This window comes from Echinops telfairi, unplaced genomic scaffold (assembly GCF_000313985.2).
Source record: "Echinops telfairi isolate 266 unplaced genomic scaffold, ASM31398v2 ScPeMD7_45;HRSCAF=164, whole genome shotgun sequence".
In the NCBI taxonomy this organism is placed as follows: domain Eukaryota; kingdom Metazoa; phylum Chordata; class Mammalia; order Afrosoricida; family Tenrecidae; genus Echinops; species Echinops telfairi.
Window position 1 is genome coordinate 703,314 of NW_022103943.1, and position 10,304 is coordinate 713,617.

Genomic DNA, 10,304 nt, shown 5'->3' on the forward strand with positions numbered 1-10,304 from the left:
CCCCCCCCTCCTTCCCTGGCCCTCCCTCCCTCACCAACCCTTGATAATTTGTAAATTATTATTTTTTCATATCTTACACTGACCAATGCCTCCCTTCACCCACTTTTCTGTTGTCCATCCCCTGGGGAGGGGGTTATATGTAGATCATTGTGATTTGTTCCCCCTTGTCCCCCACACCTTTCCCTACTCCTCCTGGTATTGCTACTCTCATTATTGGTCAGGGTTTTATCTGTCCTGGATAGCCTGTTTTTCCAGCTGTTATCTATACCCGTGTATATGCTCTGGTCTAGCCGGATTTGTAAAGTAGAATTGAGCCGGATTTGTAAAGTAGAATTGGGATCATAATAGTTGGGGTTAGCAAGCATTAAAGAAATATAGGAACATTATATGTTTCATCAGTGCTCTACTGCACCGTGACAGACTCATCTCTTCCTTGTGATCCTTCTGTGAAGGGATATCCAATTGTCTACAGATGGGCTTTGGGTCTCCACTCTGCACTCCCCCTCATTCACATTGATATGATTTTTTATTCTGAGTCATTGATGTCTGATACATGGTCCCATCAACACTTCATGATCACATGGACTGGTGTGCTTCTACCATGTGGACTTTGTTTCTTCTCAGCTAGATGGCTGCTTGTTTGTCTTCAAGCCTTTAAAACCCCAGATCTTTTGATACCTGGGCACCATTGGTTTTTTTCACCATATTTGCTATCCACTCATTTTGTCTTCAGTGATTGTGTCAGGAAGGTGAGCATCACAGAATGTCAGGTTATTAAAACAGAATGTTCTTGCGTTGAGGGAGTACTTGAGTAGAGACCCAATGTCCGTCTGCTACTTTGATACTTAACACATGGAAAACTGAGAAGAAGGTAGTGGAATGCTTGACAATGCAGTTTTTAAAAGAGAGTATAATTAGTTATTGAAATTGCCAGTGAATCAGAATTTTCAATTATGGTACTGGATGGAAATCCAGTATTCTGTTGGGTTGGTTTCACTAGAAATACATTTTCCTAATATAACAAAAGTTTTTTCATGCCAGGCCATAATGGGGGTAATAACTAGCAGAATAGCAGAAAGTCTTCATAAACCCCAAAAAGCAAACCCACTGGCATCAAGTGGATCCCCAATAAAAAGATATCAAAGTGAAGGAAAATTGCCTGTGACCAAATAAATAAATAAATTATTGTAATAGCATACAAATTATGGCTTTGGTGAATTATATCCCCATGGTTTGCATAGAAGAGGTGATTCAGATGCCTATTAAAAATTATAGACAATTGGTAACAATGCTATGGGAAAAAATGTATGATAAAATTTCTGGGCAATGCATAAGTATTTTACCAGTCAATAAGGCTTTATTGAAAAAAAACAAACAAACAAACCAGAGTACATTTAAAAATAATGGTAAAGACAAAACAATAACATTAATAACTTATAATAATATATAACTCTAATGAAAATAATAATCAGTCCACAAATGTTAAAAGTTTATTATCATAGGAATTTGATAGCAAGAAATATATAATTTCAAGGATTTCGTTTCTATTTAAGTGATATTGTTCTCTGATCTTAAGGTGAACTGTCTTCCACTTAAGCTGTGGGTCAATCATTGACAGTAATTTTTTATTTAACATTTACTTATTCCCATGATAAAGATAATACACTTTACTTTGCTTCTGACAGTTGGACCATGTAAACTGAGTTTAAGCTTGTCATTGAGCTGAACCAGGCATCCTCAAACTACAGCCCGTGGGCCACATGTGGCCCACCGAGGACATTTATCCGGCCCGCCAGGTGTTTTTGCTCCATTTGTTTTTTTTTACTTCAAAATAAGATATGTGCAGTGTGCATAGGAATTTGTTCATAGTTTTTTTTAAAACTATAGTCCGACCCTCCAACAGGTCTGAGGGACAGTGAACTGGCCCCCTGTTTAAAAATTTGAGGACCCCTGAACAGTCCACTCAGGAGCTACAGTCTTCTTTAAAGATGTATACAAATCTTATCCCCCTTTGATTTAGTGTCACAGGCTTTAGTTAAAATAACTATGTAACACTACCTCAGATGAGGTTTAAGAGTCTTTCAGTTCATGTCTTTTCCAGTTATATATGTGAAGCAGGGTTTACTTTCATCAAAGGCCCTTTTGACTAAGAAATATGGATTTTATGAATATGAGTTTTATGAATTAGAGCTTGACAGTATTTTAAAAGACAAGTTTGTGCCAAATTAGAGTCTAGTATTGTAACCTACCCATAATGGCAGGTTAAGGGTGTGGTAGTTACATAATCTGTTGTCAAGTTGAGAGGATTAAGAGTGAATGGGTGGACTCTAGCCTGTCAATCAGGTCGTAGCTTGATGACCTCATTTGTAGGCACTAAGGAGATAAATAGGTCACTGGAGGCAGAACACACACTCACTCCCAGAGAAACCTTTTTGTTGACAAGCCACATGGAGACAGGCTGATGGCTGATGGCAGTCAGAGCCTCGTTGCTGAAGGCACCACGTGGAGACCCTGCTAGTGCTAGCATGCCGATACTGCCATGGAATCCACAAGACTTTGCACCCACTTTGGCCTGTGATCTTCCTGCATTTGACATCATTGCACATGTTTCATGAGTCTGAAAAGAACTTTATAGCTTGGTATCGAAAATATGGGCTAATATCAGACTTATGGACTTGAACTGAACTGGGCTGGGATGTATTCTCAATATTCAATTGCTCTTGTATATAAAGCTCTTTCTTAAACACATATGAGTGTCTCTATGAATTTGTTTCTCTAGTAAACCCAGACTACCACAAAGAGAAAATGTCTTCTCACTGCTTTTAAACTTTGTAAATATTTTCATTCTAAAAACTATTATGAAACTAAAACTTTGATTGGCAGGTGAATACAAAAATGATAATTTTTGTCAAAATTTAGTAGCTCATCAAAGACAAGCTCTTGTGAAAGAACAAGGTGCTTGAAGAAAGGAGGGTAGCCCAGTGAAAAGAATGACATGTGGGAAGAGTACAATGTCAAGTTTGTTATACCAACATATCTGTAAGTATTTTTTTTTTTTTGCTTTGAGCTTCACATCCTTTAGCTCACCTAGGGAGATACAAACTGATTGCTTTAATAATATAATTGGGAACAATTTTGAAACTCAGCTATGTTCATTCATCTCCTAAAGATATTTCTTCTACCCAATAGACCTAAGCTTGAATGAAAGACAGAATTTGCACAAGATTCCACTCTCCAAAAGTGACAAATACGTTTTAGCAATGATATGTATATAGAAGCCTTTCCCAGTCACAAGGCACTACTATTTTTGTGGCAAAGAAACTTTTGGAAAACATTATCCCCAACAAAGGAGTTACAAAAAAAGCACCCATTTCACTGGCCTGGTGATAAAGAAAGCTTAAAAGACCTTTCCTGGGGAGGGGGAAGGGGGAGTGAGAGGGAACCTCTCTTATTTTCATTTCATTAAAAATGAAAACAAAATGAGTGAAATCACAACAGAATCAAATGAAATTTAAAAAAAATAACAGAATACAATGAAGAAATGTATACATTTGAAAAGGTAGAAAAAATGAACAAAATCTTAGAAACTCACTACCTACCTAAAGTAACATGGAAGGGTGCAGAAAACTTCAACAATCTCATAGCAAATGAAGAAAAAAATAAGGCCATTAGAAACTCCTAACAAAACACAGTTCAGGACCAGACAGCTTCACTGGAGAATTCTACCAAACATTCAAAGAAGAGTTGACACCAATTCTACCCAAACTTCTCCAGAATATAGAAAAAGACAGCAAACTCCTGAATTTATTTCATAAAGTATGCATAAACCTGATACCAAAATCAGGCAAAGACATGATCAGAATAGAATCAGAATTGTATTCAAAACATCTTACGAGTATAAATGCAGAAATTGTTTATTTCTTGTTGTGTAGTATTGTGGTTTGTGAAAATGGAGTGTAGAATCTCAATTTTAAAATTTTATTAACATGTGGTTTGTGACCTAACATATTGCCTATTCTAAAGAGTGATCCATGAGCACTTGAAAAGAATGTATACTGTGCTGATATTGATTAGTGTTCTGTTTATGTCTAGGAGGTCAAGTTGGTTCATTTTGTTGTTCTATTCTGTCTTTATTGAGTTTCATTCTTGATGATCTGTGTTTCCTAGAGAGTGTTATATTGAAGTCTCTTACTATTATTACTATATTGTCTGTATCTCTCTTCAATTCTGTAAGAGTTGTCTCTATTTCTGTGCTATTTTCTGTACTCTTTTTAATGTGTTCATTTCTGGATGATCCTGTCTAATATGTTGCTCTCAGTTTTGTCTTCTCTTGTTGATTCTCTTTCCAAAGTGTACACTTTAGTATTTATCTTTAGCGTTGGTTTTGTTTTTACAAATTCTTTTAATTTCTCTTTGTCTGGAAATATCATATTTGTCCAACCTATTTGAAGGATAGTTTGTTGATTATAAGATTTTTTGTTTGGCGATTAATTTATTTCAGGGTTTAATACATGTACCCTAATATCTTCTTTGCTGCATGGTTTCTTCTGAAAAATTTGAGTTTATTCCTATTTATTTTCCTTCCTAGATAACTGGTTTTCTTTTTCTAGCTGCTCTCAGGATTCTTTCCTTGCTTTGCCATAAAGAATTTGATTAAAGTATCTTGCAGGGTTTTTTTGGTGGGGGGATATGTGGGGGTACAATCATAGTTTTCTCTGCTTTCATAGTGTTAGGCAAGTTTTCTTTGTAGATTTTTGTTTGTTTGGTTCTTCCTCCTCTGGCATCCCTATGAGATGTAGATTGTTATCTTGATAGAGGCCCTCATATATCTAAGGATTTTTGTGTGTGATTACTTTTCCTTCCTGTTGTTTTTGTTATTCATTGGTTGTAATTGAGAGAATTGTCTTCAAGCTCACTAATTCGCCTTTCGATTTTTCCACTTTTATTACTGTGCTATTTTACTGTATTGTCTAATTCTGTTTATCTGTTTATCTAATTCTCATTTAACTTCTGGAATTCTATTTGGTGTAGGGTTTCTCATTTTTCTATTCTTTCTATTGATCTCTAGAAAATTTTCTCCATCCATTGAAAGTACCTGAACATCATTTGTCTGACTTCTACTTCTGGTAGTTTCAGGAACTTTTCTTCAGAATATTCCTTTGGATTTGGGTGTTGTTCAGATGTTTGTGCCTATTTTCCTTGATTATTTGTGTGAATCATGAATGACTTCTCTTTCTGTGGCATCATGTTGCAGCTACAAGGCATATAGCTGTTAGTGTTGAGAGGGTTTCTGTGTCATGTAGGTATAATTGGCTTTGTCTTACTGAGGCACAGCAATGGCCAGGCGCTTCCTTGCCAAGGGGCAGGGACAGCCAGGGGCTTCCATCTGTGCTACGGGGTGGCTGGGGTCTTCCTTGTGGGGCCACAGGGGCAGCTGGGACCTTAATGGCTGGGGTGTTGCAGAAGCTGGAGGCTTCTTTTCCAGGCCATGGGGGCATCCAGGACCTTCCTAGTTGGAGCATGGGGGAGACCAGGGCTACTCCTGCATTTTTTAAAACTTCCCCACCTCCACGCCCCTATTCTTTGATTATTAGTCAGTTTTTGTCTTTGTGTCTGAGGGGAGTTTCCTGTAAGTAATATACGTTTTCTTATCCATTCTGCTAGTCTCTGTTTCTTAATTGATAGATTTACTTTATTAATATTCAATAGAGTTGGAAATAGGTATGATTGCTATCGTTTTGCTGTATATTTTTATCCTACTTATGGATTCGTCAGTGATCATAGATTTTTTTGTACTGATTTCATTTTATTTATGGATTTTCCTGTCATATATTCCAAAGTAGTCCAAAGTATATTCCAAGAGGACAAAGCTTTGTCATCTTGGCTCCTAAGGAGCTCTCTGGCAGTACTTCTTCCAAAACAGATTGTTTTGTCCTTTTAGCAGTTCGTGGTATTTTCAATATTCTTCAGCACCACAATTCAAATACATCAATTCTTCTGTGGTCTTCCTTGTTCAATGTCCAACTTTCACAGGCAAATGAGGAAATTAAAAATCTCTTGGCAGCCACCACCTAGGAAGTGAGGAAGTGAGAGAGGATCCCCTACACCGGCTGTCACCCAAGACCTCGAGCCATGCCTCCCAGAAGACTCTAAGATGTTTGCATGCAAGGAACTCACCTACCTTCACCCCTCACCTGCTGCTTCCCTCTAATGCGAGCTGGATCCAAAGTTTCATAAGACCAGTTTCTGAATCAGCGTTATCTCGACCAGAGGCTAGGATGGAGAGGGCTCAGTAGCGTTTAATGGGACCCAGGCTGGTGTGTCTCTGTTAAACAGCAGGGAACTTCAGATGAGTGCAATCAGCAGAGATATTGATATAGCCTCCAAATTTATTGGTGTGTGGGCTGTAACAATGTGAGTCGCTGGCTCTAGTGCTGTATTGGAACAGTATTTGGCAGCCTCATCACTGGTTATGCCAGGAATTCTTCACTAAAGTAGCAGCTTTTCTGAGAAACTATCCTGGGATTTGCCTTGTCTGAAGCTATGGATCTCTTATTTGATAGTTGCTTTCTTGATTTTGTTTGCCATGTAACCAAAAATGAATGGCTAGAGATGTTGGCATTCATATTAATTATGGAGTGGATATAATTCTGTGTACTTAACTGTGACTCTGAAAAATGTAGTGTTGTTGTCATGGAAATGCACATTATTTCTAAAGTCATTTCATTAAAGATGAAAACATATGTATATATGTATGTATGTATTTATATATCTTGGCTGTGGTCAGGCACACCTTTGTCCTCAAAATAACATCACTGCTTTTCAGCACTCTAAAGAGATTTTATGCAGCAGGTTTACCCATACAGCACATCTTTTGATCTCTTGACTGCTGATTTCACAAGCATTTATTGTGAATACAAATAAGACAAATCCCTTGACAACATCAACCTTTTCTCCATTTATCATGGTGTTTCCCTTTGATCCATTTGTGAGGATTTTGGTCTTCTTTATAACATCGAGTTGTAATCCATATTGAAGGTTGCAATCCTTTATCTTCATCAGTAAGTCCTTCAAATCCTCATTTTCAGCAAGCAATGTTGTTTCATCTGCATATCACAGGTTGTTGATAAGACCTCCTACAATACTGATGATGCATTCTTCATATAATCCAGCTTCTCTGATGATTGGTTCAGCATACAGATTGAATAAGTATAGTGAGAAGATACAACCATGTCAACACAGCTTTCCTGATTTTAAACCATACAATATTCTCTTGTGCGCACATTGCCTCTTCATCCATCCATAAGTTCCTCATGAGCACAATGAAGCCTTCCAGAATTCACATTCTTCTTAAGGCTATCCATAATTTATTATGATCCATAGAGTCTAATGTCTTGGCAGAGTAAATAAAACACAAGTAAACATCTTTTTGGTATTCTTTGCTTTCTAGCAAGATTCATGACACCAATAATAATCTCTCTTGTTCCATGTCCTCTTCTGAATCTGACTTGAATTTCTGGCATCTCCTTCTCAACGTACTCTTCAGCAAAGTTTTACTTGCATGTGATAGCTATGATGCTATTCTATAAATTGAGCATATCTTTGGGTCATCTTTATTTGAATGAGTACAATTATGGATCTCTTTCAGTCAGTTTGTCAAGTAGCTGTCTTCCATATTTCCTGGCATCAATATTTGCTTCATCAGCTTGTTAAAACATTTCAACTGGTATTCTATCAATTCCTGGAACCGAGTTTTTGGCTAATGCTTTCAGAGCAGCTTGAACTTTGTCTTTCAGCAACATTGGTTCTTGCTCATATGCTACTACTTCCTGAAATGGAGGAATGTCAAGTAGTTCTTTTTAAATTTTAAAAAAATTTTTATAAATCATTTTATCAGGGGCTCTTACAACCCTTATAACAATATTAAGTGCATTAATCACATTTGTATATATGTTGCCATCATCATTTTCACATTTCCCTTCTACTTAAACCCTTGGTATCAGCTCCTCTTTTTTCCCTTCCTCTCCCATCTCCCCTCCTCGTGAACCCTTGCTAAATTATAGATTATTATTATTTTCATATCTCACATCTCTGCTGTTTCCCTTCACCCACATTTCTATGATTAATCCCCCCTCAAGGGTGGCAGTGAGGTTGTACATGGATCATTGTGATCAGTCCCCCCTTTTCTCCCCCTTCTTCCCCACTTTCCCCTTACATTCAGGTATCACTACTAACATTACTGTTCCTGGTGGCTGGGGGCAGGTATCTGTCATGAATTCCGTGTGTCGAGAGCTCTTATCTGTACCAATATACATGCTCCGGTCTAGCCAGACTTGTAAGGGAGATCTGGAGTCATGCAGGTGGGGGTGGGGAAACATTCAAGAACTAGAGGAATGTTTCACCCTGGCTGACTCTTCCCTTCCTTGTGGCCCTGCTCTGAGGGGATGTGCAATTGTCTACAAATGAGTTTTGGGTCTCCACTCCTATCCCTCTCGTTTGCATCAATATGATTATTTGTTTTGGATCTTCTGATACCTGATATCTGATCCCATCGACACCTCATGATCACACAGGCTGATGTGCTTCTTCTATATGGGTTTTGTTGCTTCCCTGCTAGATGGCCACTTTATCTTTTAATAGCTTTCTTCACCACCTTTGCTTACGCACCCATTTTGTCTTGAGTAATCATGTCGGGAAGGTGAACATCACAGAATGCCAGGTTTTTAAAACAAAGTGTTCTTGTGCTGAGGGAGGACTTGAATAGAGGCCCAAAGTCTGTTTGCTACCTTAATTGTCAACTAGTTCTGTATAGTACAGTGACTCTCTGTATTCTTTCCATCTTCTTTTGATCCACCATCATTCAATATTTTGCCCATAGAAAATTTCAATATTTCAACCCAAGGCTTGAATTTTTTCTTTACTTTTTTGGTTCAAGATATGCTGAGAGTGTTCTTCCTTTTTGGTCTTTTTAACGCTAGGTTTTTGCATATTTGATTATCATATTCTACTTTGTTTTCTCAAGCTGCCATTTGAAACTTTCTTTTATCCCTTTTAACTTTGCATTTTATTACGTACATAAATAGCAACATGGGAACAAAGATTTCTAAGGCTGCATATTATCTGTAGGTGAAAGAATTACAGAGTAGTCCACATGCAATATGGCACCATCCAAGATAAAGCAAGGTGCAGTCGAGTTTTTCCTGAAAACGACTGCCAGTTTGTTACATTCGTTAGTGACTTTGTCATTTTTTTCTGCAGAAATACTGATTTGCCAGATGGAGTTTCCAATGCTTACCTAGAACTGATTAAAATGATCAGAGCAAGGTGTGGTCTACTTATTTCTGGGTAGATTTTTCACATTTACTGCTATGTATCCTTGCAAACTTCAGTCATATAAGACTTCCCTTCTGGGCTGGGTAAAGCTGATGGCTTGTTGTGGATAATAGACAGAAGCTGAAATTCTCATGAAACCAGGTGGATATATCAACACCTTTATTTTTGAACCTCTAGTGAAGGCCAGCAAAGCCAAAACACCAAGTCTTGGGAAAAATCCAGGAGGTGCATTTTGGAGATAATCATACGTCTCCACCCCTACTGAGCAACATTTTGTACCTTGGGCTTGATGTAGAAGTACTTTTCCTGACACCAACTTAGATGCAGCTCCCAAAAGTGTTTGAGCTCTGAAATGTTTTCTTCAAGGACAATCCTTGGCTCTTCCACATACTTATATTTATCTTCTGGAACTGAATAGAGTGACTGCTCATCAGCATTGACAGAATTTTTGTTGGGCAACCTCTTCTTTGAAGCTGCATAGACATTAAAGGTGAGGAGATTAAGGCTGGCAGGTCCCACAGATCTCTGAACTACCTTGAATATGTTGCTGGGAGCGAAAGTTCTGGCAAGGTTATCCTGACCTCGCCTCCACTCCCTGAAATTTTCTATACAGTTCTTTGACTCCATCATTTCTTCCATTTACCTTAGCTACTTTACAATTAAGAACAAGGTTCAGAGTCTCTTCTTTCAGTTGGATCTTTTCTTTCTTTTCTGTCTTTTTAATAAGCTTTACTTTCTTCATGGAACCTCCTAAAATCACAATATTTATGTACATCAAAAGATTTTATCAAAGGATTAAAAAGAGAACCCACAAATTAGTAAAAATACTTGGCAAAGATATAGCAGAAAAGGGCTAGTATCAAAAATCTATAAATGTATAAAAACCTGAAACACTTCAATAAGAAATATATGAATAATACCATTTAAAAATTGGCAGAAAACATGAATAGATAATTCATAAAAAATGAGAT

General features: G+C 37.5%; 1 pseudogene; it reads right to left on the reverse strand.

Annotated features, from left to right (window-relative positions):
* Positions 1–9,331: 9,331 nt before the first annotated feature.
* On the reverse strand, positions 9,332–10,023 carry LOC101661911 (annotated as a pseudogene).
* Positions 10,024–10,304: the final 281 nt, after the last annotated feature.